Source organism: Arvicanthis niloticus, chromosome X (assembly GCF_011762505.2).
Source record: "Arvicanthis niloticus isolate mArvNil1 chromosome X, mArvNil1.pat.X, whole genome shotgun sequence".
NCBI lineage: Eukaryota > Metazoa > Chordata > Mammalia > Rodentia > Muridae > Arvicanthis > Arvicanthis niloticus.
In genome coordinates this window covers 70764839-70781680 of record NC_047679.1, presented here as the reverse complement: position 1 = coordinate 70781680, position 16842 = coordinate 70764839, and the positions used below count along the sequence as shown (strand labels likewise).

The 16842-nt window shown below is 35.7% G+C and overlaps 1 pseudogene; it reads right to left on the bottom strand.

Moving 5' to 3' along the window:
* Positions 1 to 2784: 2784 nt before the first annotated feature.
* On the bottom strand, positions 2785 to 11722 carry LOC117695020 (dnaJ homolog subfamily C member 14-like; annotated as a pseudogene).
* Between the last annotated feature and the right edge of the window lie 5120 nt (positions 11723 to 16842).

The window sequence follows — 16842 nt, the reverse complement described above, 5'->3', positions numbered from 1 at the left end:
GAAGTGTCCTTCTTTATCTTTTTTGATTACTTCTGGTTGAGAACTGATTTTATTTGATATTAGAATCGCTACTCCCTCTTGTTTCTTGAGACCATTTGCTTGTAAGATTGTTTTCCAACCTTTTACTCTGAGGTAGTGTCTGTCTTTTCCACAGAGGTGCGTTTCCTGAATGCAACAAAATGTTGGGTCCTGCTTATGTATCCAGTCTGATAGTCTATGTCTTTTTACTGGAGAATTGAGTCCATTGATATTAAGAGATATTAAGGAAAAATGAGTGTTGTTTCCTGTTATTTTTGTTATTGGCAGTGGAGATATTTTTGTGTAGCTACCTTCTTTTACGGTTTTTGGAAGATTACTTTCCTGCTTTTTCTAGGTTGTAGTTTCCCTCCTTATGATGGAGTTTTCCACCAATTATCCTTTGAAGTGCTGGATTTGTGTTGAGATACTGTGTAAATTTGGATTTGTCATGGAATATTTTGGTTTCTCCATCAATAATGATTGACAGTTTTGCTGGGTATAGTAGTCTGGGCTGGCATTTGTTTTCTTTTAGGGTCTGTATGATATCGGTCCAGGATCTTCTGGCTTTTATGGTCTCTGGTGAGAAGCCTGGTGTAATTCTTATAGGTCTGCCTTTATATGTTACTTTGCCTTTTTCCCTTACTGCTTTTAGTATTTTTTCTTTGTTTTGTACATTTGATGTTTTGATTATTATGTGACAGAAGGTATTTCTATTATGAGTTCTGTAGGCTTCTTGTATATTTATGGACATCTCTGTCTTTAGGTTAGGGAAGATTTCCTCTATAATTTTGTTGAGGATATTTACTGGTCCTTTAAGTTGGGAGTCTTCCCCCTCAGCTATTCCTATTATCCTTAGGTTTGGCCTTCTCATTGTGTCTTGAATTTCTTGTATATTTTGGGTTAGTAGCTTTTTGTATTTTGCATTTTCTTTGACAGTTGTGTCAATGTTTTCCATGGTATCTTCTGCACATGAGATTCTCTCTTCCATCTCTTGTATTCTGTTGGTAATACTTGTGTCTATGACTCCTGATCATTTTTTTTTGTTTTTTTTTTTAAGTTTTCTATCTCCAGGGTATTCTCCCTTTGTGATTTCTTTATTGTTTCTACTTTCATTTTTAGATCCTGCATGGTTTTGTTTAATTCCTTCTCCCATTAGGTTGCATTTTCTTGCAATTCCTTATGGGATTTTTGTGTTTCCTCTCTAAGGGTTTCTATCTGTTCTTTGAGAGTGTTATTTATGTCTTTCTTAAAGTCCTCTATCATCATCATGAGAAGAGATTTTAATTCTGAATCCTGCTTTTCTGGTGTGATGGGGTGTTCAGGGCTTGCTATGATGGGGGAACTGGGTTCTGATGATGCCATGTAACTTTGGTTTCTGTTGCTTACGTTCTTGCACCTGCCTTTTGCCATCTGGTTAATTCTAGTGCTACCTGTACTTCTGTCTCTGATTGAAGCCTGCCTTTACAGTTATCTCGATTGTGTCTGGTCTTCTAGGGGTCCAGATGTCTCTGTGATTTTTTCCAGCTGCACTGAGTACAGTGGTATCTCTAGGATGCCTCAGGATATGGTGCCTCCAAGGTGGCAGTCCAGTTAGGTGTCTGCTGTTCTGGGTGCAGTGTCTCCTCTTGGATATCTCAGGATATGTTGTCTGACTTTCTGAGTTCAGTTGTTCCTCTGTGGCTCTGGGTTGAGTGGACCTTCCAGTATGTCTCAGACGGAATCCAGGGTCCACAGAACAGCAGACCTGGCAGAGGTCTGGTCCAGGCCTCAGATCCGGGAGATGGGCAGAAGGGGGGTGCTAGCTAACGCTGGCTGTGGGATCCGTGGAGCCTCCAGAATGTCTCAGTCGGGATCCGGGGTGCACACACCAGCAGGCCGGCCAGGGAGAGGTCTGGTCCAGGCCTCAGATTCAGAAGGGGAGTGCTAGCCAGCAGGGGCCCGGAGGGGGGGTATCTGCTGGAATCTGAGCACTCAGAGCACCCAGCTATGGGCTCAGGGCAGTATGTGGGTTTTCCTACCTTACACTGGCTGTGGGAACCATGGAGCCTCCAGAATGTCTCTGGTGGGATCCGGGGTGCACACACCAGCAGGCCGTCCGGGGAGAGATCTACAATTACATTTTCATATATCAGTCATGATAAATTTATGTTAGTGATAAACATCATTAACTCACATATGTCTATTATTTTAATTGAAAAATTAAAGTAGGTAAACAAATGATATGCTGGAAAGAATAAAATCTGTTATTTTTTCTATTACTAAATATAAATCTCTGTGTGTGACAGTGTGTCTGTGATAGTGTGTGTGTTTGTGCATTAGTATACACATAAATACAACAACTATTAAATATATTAAGAGTAACTACCTATCTTTTAATATTAACTAAGTTAATTACATTGTCTGAAAAATGCATTCAGCATTATCATGTGTACTTCCAGAAATAATTAGATTATAATGTGAATATTTAAAATATTTATACCATAAATAAGATTGATGTTTTTGTAAAATTGGTTTTTAAATATTTGTTTTTTTAATTGTACTTTGATTTCACAGTATTTATTTCTTTTTAGATGATCTGTAAACCATACTCTGAATATCAGTTCTTATTGTGCTGCTGCTATTTGTATACTGAGGTTCCCTACCTTTCCTTGTTTTTTTTTTTCCTGAAATATCTCTTTTGTTCTTTCTTGCAATTTGCAGTTCAACAAAATTTCTTTGTCCCAACATCCCTATTCAGATAATATAATCATTGTATGTTCTGACCATTTACCAGTTTTTCCTCTGTAGTAATATTTAGAGTTTTTAGTGTTAACAACAGCATATTTCTCCTTACCACAGTTTCTCCTCCCTCTTCTAGTGCCAGTCCCTCCCATAACTTCCACTGCCAATCTATGCAATTCTATGCAAATCAACTCCTCCACATTTTCTCTCCAGAGACTTACATGACTCTCATCGATATCAACCAGCCATGGCACATTAAGTTTCAGTAAGCCTAGACACTTCTTCTCCTATTAAGGAGAGATGAGGCAAACTAGTAGAATAATAAATTTTCCAAAACAGGCAAAAGAATCAGAGAAAGCCTCTGTCCAGACTTGTAGGACTCCCACAAAACTGTCAAGCTACACTATCATAACATATATGCATATAAACCTATGAGCCTAGGGTTTTTGATTCTGTAGATTTTCGTGTGATTAACTTTGATCCCTGCAGCTCCTATAATTCTTTTTACTCACCTTCTGCAGGATTTCAAAAGTTCTGTCTAATTTTTGACTGTGCATCTCTGCACTTGTTTCTATCAGTTACTGGGTTGGGCCTTTCTGACCACAGTTTGGTGAGTCAACCATCTGTGAGTATCAATGAATATAATTTAGAATAATATTTCATCTTACATTTCTTTCACCTTATTAGTCACTTACATGAAAGTGACTACCTGTTTAGTCTTTAAATTACATATTTCTGACTTCTGTTTCACAGCACCTATTATTAAGGAGAGTCTCAGTTGCTGGGGGAAGAATAAAGGAAAGAGAGAAGTAAAGAAGAAGAAAGAAGGGGAGAGAGGGGGAAATTGCAAGAGTGAATGCGGGAGGGAAAGGGAGAGAGTACTGAGAAGAATGGATAGAAATGAAATATGAAAATACCAAAATAAAGCTCCATGTTTAATAGAAGCAACACTGAAACGATTTCATTTTCCTTTGATAATGGAGATTGACAGTTGCAATGATATTATTTTCCTTTGTATGTATTGTTGATTGAGTTAATCAGTGAGGTTGGTCACGTTCCCAGAGAGACCAAAGTTAAGCAACAACAACAACAACAAAATAACTCTTGCATCTTGATCTCATAAATGATTGAACAGGAATACAAACAAAGTATTATATGTGTAGGTAATTTTTTTGCCAGTTATATATTATAGAAAGATAATTCCCTGGCTTCAAATAGATATGTGCATACAAATATGTACAAACTTAAAAAATACAAACCCTTGGCTAACAAGGGGGCCTCTGCAAACCTCTCTATCCTTCCCCTTCACCCAAGAGCACAGGGCATAAATTTGCTTTTTAAAAATTAATTAATTTTGGCTATCCTTGCAACAACAAGCCTGAAGTTAGTTGACTTACCCATAAATTGAAAGTCAGAGGAAAAAAATCAGTTTCCACTCTTGATGTCTGTATCTCTAAAATTAAAACTACATGCTTTTTCTTTTAGCTAGAATATCAGGGCAAAGGAGGTGGGGGAACCCTGAAATGGCTTAAGAAATAAGATACATTCATTTAAAAGGGGGTGTGTTTCATCAGCTCTAAGAACAAATGATAAGATAAAGACATACATACCCCAGAGAAATCCCCAGTTCCCACACCTCAGAAACGCATTGTCTGGACTAGGTCCAGACCCTAAGTTCTTTGTTCTAGCCACCTCCTATTTCCTTGGTATTGTCAGAAAACAAGATTCATTTCCTAGGTATTGGGGGAGAGGAAGAAGAGGTCATGGACTTCCTCTAAGTACTGAGTGAACAATTTAAAATGTTTGCCTTTTTAAAGTATTTTAAAATAAATCAAATTCCATTCACACATGTACACAGCCCTTTTGACTTATTGACATTGATTTGAGGAAGGAAGAGAAGGGGTATCATCATTGGAAGCAGCCTCACTTTCTTCTGCCTTTTAGGTTTGGATTCTCCCTTGGTTACTGAACTGTTGGGCCTGGTGGTCAAAGTGGTTCCAGGGCCAGGATGAGGTGTACCAAAGAAGTTCCCACTGGACATCGGCCATGGATGTGCTTGAAAGATCTGTCTCAAAAAATCTTGAAGGTCAGCAGGAGGGGACCCTGGAGTGGTCCTCTACTGGCCACTGATGCCCGGTAGCAGAGAACCAAATGAGATGTGGTAAGGAACTCTGTGGGTATCTGGGGAGATACCCACACACTGGCATCCAGCCCACTCTGTGATGTCATACACCTTTCCATCCATCATTGTAAATGATCTTGAGGCCCAACAAGCTTGACTCTGCCCAGAAGTCTCCTTCCTTAGCAGGATGCAGCCTATTACATTCAGCATAGTATCTGGCACTCTTGAGTTACCCATCTGTTTCAAACCACCTGTGTTTCCTTGGCAATCTGCTGCACATCAGAGTATTCCTTGCCTCCTTGAGGTCATCTTGTATCTTCGACAGAAACTCATTCACTAACTAGTTGAGCTCATTCTCTGCCATTTGTTTCATCTCATATTTCTTCGACCTTTCTGGGTTGCTGACAATGTCCCAAGCTTCCTGCAAAACTTTGAAGGCCTCAGCCCAGGGATGTTGATTTTTATCAAGACGAACCCTTACTGTTAGCTGCCTATAGGCCTTCTTTAGTTCAGTATCAGATACTGTAGCTTCAACCCCCAGCACATGAAAAGGGTTTAGTTCATCCTCAGGATCCCCAGCCATGGTCAAGAGTCAGGCCACTTCCTCTTCAGGCTGGTAGTATTGCCCGATAGCTACAGGAGCAGTACCCTGTTTCTTAGTCCCCAGCTTGACCCAGGGCTCCAGCCAGCCCCAATTGTTAGTATTCTATCTAAACTCCACCTCCACCTTTCAGGATGCTGATAAGCCCCCATCACCCAATGGGTGCTACATTGTCTTCAGCTGCACCCCCGTACACCCCACTGGGTTGTCTCCTGAAAAACCTCAAATCTCTAAAATTAATGCCTGATTTTAAGCCTTCCAAATCACTACACCTCTGTGATACGGTTTGAATTTTGTACCCTCTAGATAATAAAAGTTGCCACCTAATGGCACGCTAGACCCAGTCATTTTAAAGGGTCTTCATACATACATATAGCAGTCTGGTAAATGGAAAGAGTTTCCTTATATCCAAGCATTCATCTAACTTTACTCTAATACCTCTATGTGTTCTACCTGTTCCCCACCCCAGGTTTTTATTTTGGCATCCCCCACTGATCAGAGTAACCACATGGTCCCAGGAAAGATTTCTTGAGCTCAGAGGTAACACTGTGCCTGCTAAGGTAAGATTTTCCTCCTCCTCCTCTGTCATTTGAGGCCAGCTGCAGCCATTTAGTTCAGCTGGTTTGCCTAGAGCAGCAGGTTCCAGGACCCTGCTTGCTCCCTTCCCCTCTGTGGTTCTTCGCTCTGCTATGGGTCTATTCCTTACATTCTGCCAGGGACCCTCTTTGAGATTTGCTTCCCCATGTGCACAATCACCTGCGCATAGGGTTTGACTGCCCGCCCACTCAAGGGAGGATCTCTCTCTCTCTCTCTTTCTACCTTCATATTTCCTCTTCTGCTATACCACAGTCCTAATATTATCTAAGTTCCTATAAATGTGCCTAACAATAATCAAACATTCCACTATACGATCCAGCAAAGGCTCGTCTTAAAGAGTGCTCATGTTATTAACTCATATTTTTATCTCTTTTATAAACTTATAAGCTACAGGAAACCCACTCAGATCTACCTCTAATGGACCAAATAGATGCCATTTATATAAGTACATCTTCCTCCAAATGTACTTAATTTTACTCCCTACATCTTGTCAAGTCCAGGCACATCCAGAACAACTGAAGAGAAGCAACCTCCAGATGCTCCATCTCCTGTCATATACACAGCTGCTTCTACTAGAGCTGTTCCTTCTGACCTATACTCAGATGGCTCCACAGACCCTGGACAGCAGCAAACAGTCAACTCTCCTAAGACTAGACAAACACACCCCATATCCATTCTTCTAGGTTCCTTCTAGAGACATGTCACCCCCAATGCCAGCAGGAAGCAGCCAGATATCACGACGACCCTATTCCTGCTTAGGTGTCACCTCTTTTTAATTTTTCTTTTTAATTAAAGCAAAATGGGATATTAGTATTCTGTCTAAACTCTACCTCCACAGTTACATGGCAACATCCAGGTAGGCCTGGTCCACTATAAAAGGGGCTGCTTGCCCCCTCCTCTTTCCCTTACCCTCTTACTCTCTCTTAATCTCTTGCTCTCTTGCACTTATAGTGTCTCTGTCCCCTCCCCCTTCTCTTCCTCTCTCTCCACATGTTCATGGCCAGCCTCTACTTCTCTTCTTCCTCTCTTTTCTTCTGTCTTCTTCCATCTTCTTTCCCCACCTTTGCCCTATTTCCTGAATAAACTCCATCCCCTTGGAACCATTTGGTCTGGAGTGGTCTGTTGTAAGCTGCACACAGATGTCTAACCAATGAATTGACTTTACTGGCAGCTGCCATGGCCTGATATCTTTCAGCAGAGTCAAGCAATGATGCAAGGCTTAAGAATCCAGCCAAGAGAACAGCCAAGCAGTCTTATCCCTCCAGCCTAACTGGTTGCCCAGTCCCACCAAAAACCTCCAGCCCAACTGTAGACATCCCCAAAAGAGGGCTAGAGCTAGGAGGAGGAACACACCCACTACTCTAAGAATATGGGTGAACAGCCTTGCTGCACAGAAGAAGCTCTGACTTTGAAACAGGAATGTCACATAGGCCCAGTCCCCTAGTCTCCTGGCCCAGACTCCCACCCAGACTTGATAAAGGTCCATGTCCCTGCCTTTCAGCTTCTTGCATTCCTAAATGAGATGGCCACAGCTTTCCACATACTCTCCAACCAATACCAAAAGCCTGCCTGTTCAAGCTGACATAGTTCCTCTAATCCCCACAGTCCCACACCTCTGCTCTTATCTGTCTGACTTCGGTTTGGGGCTAGCCAATGATGACCTGGGACCTTGAGTTCTCTGAGTCCACTATCCCGAACATCCTGAGAATGAAAGTATTTCAGGGTCCACAGAAGATCTTGATGTACTGAGGGAGGAACCACCACTGTGGTGGGCTCCACACAACCTTGTTTCTCCCAATTGCTTCTGGGCCATGACCCCAGGGCTTCCCAAGGATTTTAGGTCACTGCCATTAGGTCATTGCCTGAGAACCTACTGACTGGGTCATGTAGGTAAATTTTAATAGAATATACTAACAGAATGAAAATCACATTCATATTTAGTTAAAACTGATTATTTTGTATGAGATTGATTTTGGGTTTAGAATTATAAAATATTTCTTGTACTTATTTTAATAAAATATTATGGAAGATTATAGATATAAATAGTTAGACAAAAACAAGTTCTTTTGCATATGTTTAGCATTCTTCTTCTCCTTTGCTGTAGTTACTTGGTTCTCCCACCTAGAGTTAAAATTCAGGTGAATATTGAATCATGTTATCTACTTTTTGCTGCTAAGACACCTTTTATACTTAGACCTTCTTATTCAAGTTTTATTCTGACACTGTTATTTTATTTTTGTTCTATTCCCTATAGAAATTACAAATATTATTTCAAGATTCACTTAAACATTTTACATTTACATACTGTTTTCTAATTGGCTGCAAAGTTTCTTACTTAAATATTTACATCTTTATTTCTTTTAGAATTGTCCAACAGGGTTGATTAAATGTAAAGATAGAAAGAGAAAATGTTTGGAGGCTAAAATTAAAGTCATACTGTATATTTAATTAATAATCTGACTGAATAGAACTTGACAGAAAGGCAACATGATATGTAACTCATTTTCTTCATGTAGTTCCTTTATATTTTAGATATATTGTAACAGAGATCGTTGCAAAATACAGACAAGATAAATCTCCCTGAAAAAAAAACATATTGACTAAGTATTGTGTCACTGAAAGCAGACATCCAGACTTCCTGATGTTTTAATTTTTGATTTAATTTTTTGATAATGTAGTACAGTTGCTACTCTTTCTCAGACAGGAAAAAGAATAAAATGACAAGGTAAAACACTAGGGGTTTGTATCTGCTTACCAGTTTTTAAAATACTTTCTCCATTTTTAATATTTCTAATCTATAAGTATCCCTGGATAATAAGAGAGATGTGATTGGGTTATTATCTGTCAAAGATAAAATACAGTGACTCATACAAAATTAAATCAAAGAAAATTGTAAAGCCTAAAATGATATCATTTTCCCCACATTCTCATAACCAAGTTCGCATTTACCTAGGGTATAAAAATATGCAGTTAGATATTCATTCTTTTCTTATTTCCTGCACTTTGATCAATGGCTCTATGACATAATGCAAAGAGAGTACATCTACTCTATGAACATTTATAGGTTTTAAAATTAAACAAGTAGAAGTATTGTTTTATTTTAAAAGCATGTACTTAGTCTTTTTATTTTGGTACATTCATTGTATACATTGTTAGTCTTTAAAGATAAAAGACAAAAATAAATAACGTTTATTCAAAATATATCAGGTATTGTGACCACACTCATATCATACCTTCTGCTTTCTTCCTCTTCCCACACTGTGATATAAATTTTGTAATTGACCAATTAAAATAAGGGACAGTGGATGGATTAGCAGACAAAGACACTTCATGTCTGGTTACACAAACTGAATCTGATTTCCAAGACCCTCCTGAGGAAGGAGAGAAGAGATTTCTGAAAATATACTGACATTAATGTGGGCCTTTACATATACCACCTCCACATATAAGAGAAATAAAAGCAATAGAATTATTTAAGACTGGCTGGTGAAATGGATCAGTGGATAAAGTGCTTGCTATCTTGACCTTGATTTAATCCCTGAAATCCACATGGTGAAAGGAAAGAACTAATTCTTTCAAAGTTATCCTCTTGTGTGTCTACTCATATACACACAGATACACAATACAATAAAATAAATAAACATGATTTGAAAATATGGCCATGTTTAACACTTATCCACTTTCAATGATTTAAAGTATTTTAATCTCTTCATTTTATTACATACATTCTTAAAATGGGAAGTTATATGTTTATGATATTTCATAATGGTTAATCAAAATAGCTCTATTAGCATTAGAGCTATTATCATCATATCTACAAAATGATGAGAGGGAGATGGAAGATAAAAAATTATAATAGTCATAGTTAAATGTTCATGCATTTAACACAAAAGCTTATGATAATTTTTTTCTGCCTATGAGAATTGTGATCAGTGTCATTCAATGCCTATGGTGTACTATGTGTTGTGTACACAATATCCAAATAGGCTTGTTTTACAGAAAAAAAAGCACACAAGTAATTAGACTCCAAATCTTTATTGAAAAACTGATAAAAATTAAACTATTTTTCCTGAATTCCAAAGCCTACTTTTATTTTTTCTACAGTCTTTTCTCCTAATCAAGTATAAACACTATTGTGTAAAATCAACTTTCTTTGGATGCCATTGCATATTCTAGTGAAAGATTCTATATTACTCTACTAAAATGTCTGAGTAAAGCAGATATATTTACATTGGGTGGATATAACAGCTTCTAACTTTTAAGGTATTTGTTTAAACCACCAAAACACAGACTATATATACATTTATAGTAGGCTGTAAAAAATCAGAAGCACAGGAAAGAATTTCATCTTTTTTGAACTATACAAAAATGTTGCAGCATTTATGATCAGATACCATGAAAGATTATATAATCCATGTAGTGCTCTTCACTGGAAAAATAATGTTGCAGGAAAACATTAGAAGCAACACATGAGAGGGTGCTTACATTTCTTGTAGCTAGAGTATAAATTTCATATCTCTACATACTTGCAGTTCTTTTTTATTAAGTTACTCTTTACAAACTGTTAGTGATCTATGAGTACCTCAAGTCCTAGGGCTTTTAGATATCTGCTATGAAAAGGGAGAACAACAATTTTTGAGGACCTAAATAAGTCCTCCTATTATGATTCTGCTTTTATATCTCCCCAAACCAATGCAGAGCAGAGTAAAATGTGAAAATTCTTCAATAAGAAATTCAGTTTGGAGGCAACTTTCACTATTTTATCTATACATGTAACACTGAATTAAAATAAATGCCAAGAGTGATTTCCTTTCTTTTTTCTCTCTTTCTTTCTTCCCTTCATTTATTCTTTTTAGTATTATACAGTTTTACATTTAGGTTGGCAAAATTTATTTGGGAAAGAAGAAAATAACAAAAGTTAATTTAACAAAAGTTGGAATGCTTTGGTACGTGTCAGCTGAGGTGGAATGATGGTGCAAATAAAATTCTTACAGTAAAAGAAATGACATTGGCTAAATGTTCTCAGTAAGTTTCAAGTTCTGTATTAGCAGGAAGAAAGATGAGAATAAACGGTGGAAAGCAGATAGGAATTTCAGGTAAAGACTCCAAAGAAAAGTACCTAATTTATTAATAAAAAGACAGACAAATCTTTGGGCCTCTTGAAAACCTCACCCTTGCCAAAGCCAAAGTTGTCTGAAGGTTTTGGGGTTTCTGATTTAGTTCTTAATGTTTTGTAAGGCTTAGGAATTATAAATCAGTAAAAACAAGCACACAAAACAAACAGACAGACAAACAACAAACTCCAAGCAAACAAATCTACTGATCAATAGAATATAATCTCTAGCCTGGGTGAAGAACTATCTTTCCAATTGTGTTGGTACAATTGCTTTGGTTAATGACCATGTCTAGGAAGGTGAGCTTGTCTTAAGCCATGCTAATGAGATAGGTAGAATAAATAGTACTTTAATAAGAACCCATATTTCCTTCCTTAAATACTCACCTGTAATGCGGAAGTTGTGGATCACAGTGTAACTTTTCCTTTTATTCTTCTCTAATCTAAGAGTGTTTTTCTTAACATTTTGGGCTTTCTCCATCTTTTGGGCTATCTTAATCTTCCTGCCTCTAAAACCTCCCTCACTGCTATGCAGCTGCTTGTTAGTCATGTTTCTGACCTGGCAAGATTTTCTCATGAAGCAGGGATACTTATCCCTAAAGAATATACTGTTGAATAAAGGATATTCTTTCTAAACTTTGGGTCAAAAAAATGAGGTAAGCCAAAAAAAAAAAAAAAAAAAAAAAAAAAAAGAAGAAGAAGAAGAAGAAAAAAGAAGAAAAAAAAAAGACTAAATACAGATTGCCAAGCAATATAGGATGTCTTTGATGAGAACATAGATTCCTATTTCTAAAGCCAGTCAAAAATAACTCTTCAACTGTAATAAATAAATGCTCAAACTTTTAAAATATCAACTAACATATACAACACTAAAAAGATAAGATGTAGTAAAAAGAAATGGTTCATTCTGCTTTTAAAATATGACAAAGTCATATTTACAGTAGACCTTTTCTGTTCTTTATGGTACTTTTTTTCTTTCACTTCCTTCAACATAGTAGAAAACAGTAGTATTGCTTGGTAAAATATCTTTCGGCCATCCCACCCTCCTGTCTTACATTCTAATTTCTACCAGAGATGTATTATGTAGCAAAAAAAAGCCTTTGCAAATTGCCAAGGACGTCCATCTTGGACTTCCTAACCTTTAGAACTCTAGGATGATATATGTTGTTTTATGCTGGAAGTAATTATATATTACCTAATCCCCTGCATTCTGATATATCAACACATAAAATATTTATACACTGGATTTTGTAAAAGAGTACTCATTTAATCAAGAAGAATGATCCAGTGAGCTGGACTAACTTATATGTCTAAGTCAAAATTAGAAAAATGATAACATTGGATAATTATATTAAATTTCCTAAATTATTGGAGTAAATTATTAAAAAATAGTGGTTTACAGAAATAGCAACTGATTATTTTACAATTTCAGAATATGGAAGTATAAAAAGTGTTTGGTAAGCAGAATAAAAGAAAGGGGGGTTCCTCTAAGAGACAGCACATTCCCTTAACTATTATGGTTTCTAGAGTTTCTGGAATTTTTTATATTCCTTGATAAATTGTTCTATATTGTTCTCATCTGTGTTTCCATTGCTTCATCATGTTTTGTGCATTGCCCTTCCTGCTTTATTCATATAGGGACTTTGTTGGAATCTTAATTTAATCATATCTGAAAAGTTGTACAAGCAACATGATCACAGATTCTGAGATTAGTTTGTGAAAACATTTGAGGAGAGTTGGTGAACTATTTTTTCCCTATAGTAATTTCTTTCTTCTTTGGAATGAAATGTTGATGAATACTTTGTCAGTTTCAAGCCTCGAATCACTTATATGGTTTTTTTTTTGCTTGTTTGTTTTGCATAGACCATTGGTTGTCTTTTCATTTGTGTTTAACAGGGAATGGGCATAGATAAATGATGTAATGAATGCTGTTTCATATTAGAAAGTACTATATTTTTTATCCATCTTACTTTACATTTATGGTGACTTAAGACTGAGTAAATTTTAGCTTTTAAATATTTCATTGCCTTCTATGCCAGTACAAAAGGCTAAATTATTTTTAAAATATCTTAGAGTACTTTGAAATCACTAAATGTTATAAAATAATCTAATTAAGTATTTATAATCTATTATACACCATATTGAATTAAAGCAGACCTTGACATTACTTTTTTGTGGTTATTGGTGAGTATTTAGAATGAGCTCCATAGGAAGACTCCAAATGTATTTTATTTTCCTGTTTTTTAACGTGTTCCCCTCTATACCTGGCCTATTTTTTATCATGATTTGTAGTCCTGAAACCTAAGCTTTCAGGTTTGAACTTCAATATATTTTATCCTCATGCCGTTGAATTTTGATAATAACTTTAATTTTTACTTAAAAGCATTATGTTTCTTATTTCTAAGTCTATCACTATTTTACTTTTTAATTGATTTATGGCACATATTTAACCATTTTTTTGCTATATATAAACACAATTCTTCTTTTATACTGCTGTATATTCATAATTTCTGTATATATATAAAAAATCTGCGAGCAAAAACCAAAATTATGAGAGATAAAATAAAAACAAGATTTGTTACAAACTTTTTCTAACCTTGTAAATACTAGCTGTTAAGTGCAATACTTTGAAATATTCAGTTTATATCAACATTTGAAACTTTTCCATTTCTTTACTGTTAGTGGATTGGGGAATGATCAAATACATTGTATACATCTATGACATTTTCAAATAATTAAGTAAAAATGTAGTTAAAAATTTACATATTTATCAAGGTATAACTTCAGTTACCACAATGATATTAATAGATTTTAATTAAATAGTTATAAATGAGTACTTATATATACTTTTTATTGACACAATCAAGGTGAAAATACTTTCTTTTATTGTTGCATTTGCAAAAGTCAACTTAAATTATTTCCACATTTGTAACAGATAGGGTATAATCATTATCTAATTCTGACCACTCTGACTAAACAACTAAAGAAAACATTTTTATTTCTTCAGTCAATAGGCCAATGTCTGATCTATAATCAAATACCTATGTATTAGGCACTTTTAGTTTGCTGATAACAAACTAAGAGAAGCAAATTAAGGAAGGAAATAGTTGATTTGCCCTAAGTATTCACAGGATACAATTGAACCCATCAGGAAATCCATGGTAGTATAATTGAGGCAGTTATAGTAATAGGGATATAAAGTAGTTTGCCACATTCAAAGGCAAAGTGCAATTGTGTTTAGTGCTAAGTTCAATACCTGCCTACAACAAGCCACCTATGCCAGCCAGACCTCATCTCCTAAAGTTTTCAAAACTGCCAAAGACAGTGTCATAAGCTGATGATCAAGTGCTCAAATACACAAAATATTTACATACATTTCACTTTCACATAATAATTATGTAGCTGACATTATGACTATTCTACCAATTGTAGAAAGTTGCACTAAGTGTTTGATGAGGCATGTCTTTTATAGACAAACTCTCCATGATCCATGACACAACTCTGCTTTTTATAAACACAAGAACAAGAAGAAAATGTTATTGTAATCCTAATGATCTTCCTAAAATATGTTAATATTGGTGTAGAGATTTGATCTCATCTGTTCAGAACTGCATAGTACTATGTTTAATACTAGTCAGATAGTTGTCATAAATAAATAAATAAATAAATAAATAAATATCATATTTCTTGGCAAGACATATCAAGATTCTTCTCATCCTATAATATGTGATACATCTGTTTCTAATAGATCAAAAACTGAAAAATCTATCCAAAATGTCTGAATTCCTGATTCAGTTTATGTAGAGAAATTTTAATCCAGCTACATGGCTGTTCTTGCAAGATATCACATCTAAAGGCCTTTCATGTTTGTGTTATCTGTCTGGAATACTGACATACCCATAATAAATACTTTTAATCCCTAACAATTAAGGTAAATTTAGTTTGTATAGGAAAGCAGCTGTGTTTGAAAGTGAGATCTAATTTGAGAAGACAAGGTGATGAATCAGAGAAAGATTTGACAGAAGAAGTGAGGATATACCTCATGCTAACAAGAACAGACAGGAAGGAGACGCAAATTAGCAGACCAGTACAAAGTAAGACAGAAGTTGGGGGCAGTTCAATGAGTTTAGTTTAGTTGAGTTCATGTAATTCAATGGAATTCAGTAAAGTTCATATTAGTTAAGTTTATTCCAGTTCAATTGAATGCAGTTGAGTTTAGTTGAGTACTTGCACTTTTGTTCTGTTCCAGCAATCAATGCTGTTTGTACAGTTCAGTTGGTGAAAGATTAGATTGAACAGAATGTGGAAGCTTCCAGGCCTAGGATTAGGGATAGTTAAAACAGAGGAAGAAATGTTCTAGGCTTAGCCCAAGTGGTGTATTTGCATATCTTGGTCACAGCCCTCAGCTTTCAGGAAATAAAATGAAGTTTCACAAGTTCAGTACAATCCTAAAATTGATACTGAATGCTCCATGAGTATTTGGATTACTATAATTTGTTGAATGTATTTTTAGTTAGATAGATTTATGTAAGCAACTAGTTCTTACTGTGTCAGATGACTTGTCTTAAATGTATGGGTTAGAGTACATATAGAAAATCAACTCATTGTGTTTATAACTGTGTGAAAAAATCATAATGAACAAATAACAAACATTCTGTTATAAACTTGCAACATAGGTAACTTGCAACATAAATAACACTTTTTACCATGACAATAAATAGATAACATTTCCTTTTCTTTACACCCAACTGTATTACAACTACAGCTGTCTCAGTTGCTTTTGCCATTTCACTGTCAGCCTATTGAACTATTGAATGCACCGTATGATAGCAACAGCTGGACAACTGCTGGACTGTTGTGCATAATTATGCTAACAGATGGCTCTAACATGACAATTAGTCTTAAAATATGCAACATGCTGAGGTTCTAAATTATATCCAATATTTTCTTGTAATAATATGATAAGAAAAACCAGGAATAGCTCATACAGATAAATATAGTATCAAGTAGAATAATCAATGCTAGCTATTTAATAGAAGTAAAATATTCTGATAATGCAATCATCTTTAAATTTTTTCTTTGTTAATGATATCAGTGCTATAATAACATATCTAGCGTGTTTCCATATTTTAAAACTTCCCAGTAGTTTCTCAAGAAAAGAACTTTTCAGAAAAATTAATCTCATATGAATAAAAGCTTTCATTTGAATTCATCAAGTTAATTAGCTTTTAAGAAAAATAACATTAAAGCCCTTCTGAAATTTTACATGAAAACTGACTTTTGTAGAATTATTTATGGGTTTACACTATAACAATATGGAAAATAATTAATGGATTTACCCTACATCTGGAAAACAGTGTCTGTATTATGAATTGAAGGCTAACAAATAACCTGCCAGGCATATGTTACTTATATTTGTGGGCAATTGAATATTGAGGTCCCATAGATCCCAAAATATGGGCTATTTCTCTTTATTACCCTCCAAAACTTGATGGCAAAATTTTATTGATGAAGAGATGACATGCTTATACCAAAGAATATGAAAAAAAATCAAACTGGCCCTTGGGTGCAATGGGTGAGAAGGTGCAGAATCAACAGCTCAGACTCTAGAAGCAGGTGAAAATACTGCAGCAAGCCTCTTTATTAATACTCAGAGAGCACTCTTTATAT